This window comes from Syzygium oleosum, unplaced genomic scaffold (assembly GCF_021117445.2).
Source record: "Syzygium oleosum isolate NSW1041296 unplaced genomic scaffold, Sole_v2.1 Sole_v2.22, whole genome shotgun sequence".
NCBI classification, from domain to species: Eukaryota; Viridiplantae; Streptophyta; class Magnoliopsida; order Myrtales; family Myrtaceae; genus Syzygium; species Syzygium oleosum.
The window spans coordinates 1375748-1376788 of NW_026607506.1; the positions used below are offsets into that span (position 1 = coordinate 1375748).

The window sequence follows — 1041 nt, forward strand, 5'->3', positions numbered from 1 at the left end:
GGGCATCATGAAAACCTGACCCGACCCGATCCATTGGCACCCCTAACCCAGAACCGTAGATTTTACTAAAACTAGCAGTTACGGTGACTCCCAGGCCCGATTCACCCGCACCTCCTCCAGTTACGGCGAAGTTTGCAATTTGCGTCCACTTGCAAACGGTTTGCATTCGGGGATCTGCTTCGTGTCAAGACCTGATGTGTTTAATGATAATGACCCGATTTGTTGTGTTGGCGTTTGCTGTCTGTTGGCACCAGGTTTCATACCCTTTCAGAAAGCCAGAGGTTTCGGATATACTATTATTATTCCAGGCACCGCCAATATTGCAGATTTCTTTTAATGGTATTTGAAAAATTGCAGTTAACCAAGTTGTGATTGCTCCGCAAAATTTGCACATTGCTTATTAGTTTCTTGCTTTGTTTGTGGCGTGCAGCAAGTTGGCTTCAGTTCAGCCGATGTATTGAACAGTGTGTTAGTATTTAGTTGTGCGAAGCCTTGTTGACAAGAGCAAATGATGGTATAGCAATGAACATCAGGATGATACTAGGAAATATGGTCCGAAGAATCTCGATAGTAGTTCCACGAACAATCCTTTGCGGGATTGGATTTTTCTGATAGTGGAAATGCCATAAAACGCGAACCAAGATCCGTAATTTTGTGGCAAAGGCTGGGGACTACGTTGAAGTCTTTATCTTCAATCCTGCACCTTTTATTCCGACTTGTTTTTTACATGTACCCTCCTGTCCACTCTCATGCACGTAACAACTACGTTTCTCTTTGTACTAATTCTGAATGCCTGGTGGTTTTTATTGTAGGTTCGCGATGGTAAACTATTGGTGAACAGTGCTGCTCAAGATGAAGATTTCCATATTAGAGCCACTTTCTTATGAGATGGAACCATTGGCGATGCTAATTTGAATTCGTGCCAACTTAATTTGCTAATAGCATCACACAGCCGACATTTTGATCAAGCTTTCTGACCGTTTCAATTGCAGCTTATTCCTGAAGGATATGTATTTGTAATGGGTGACAAGAGGAACAACA

The 1041-nt window shown here is 42.5% G+C and overlaps 1 long non-coding RNA gene across 1 annotated transcript; it reads left to right on the top strand.

Moving 5' to 3' along the window:
* On the top strand, positions 1-1041 carry LOC130140821 (uncharacterized). The gene is made up of 3 exons (XR_008818831.1): positions 1-339; positions 431-681; positions 813-1041. It is a non-coding gene; the product is annotated as an uncharacterized LOC130140821 (long non-coding RNA).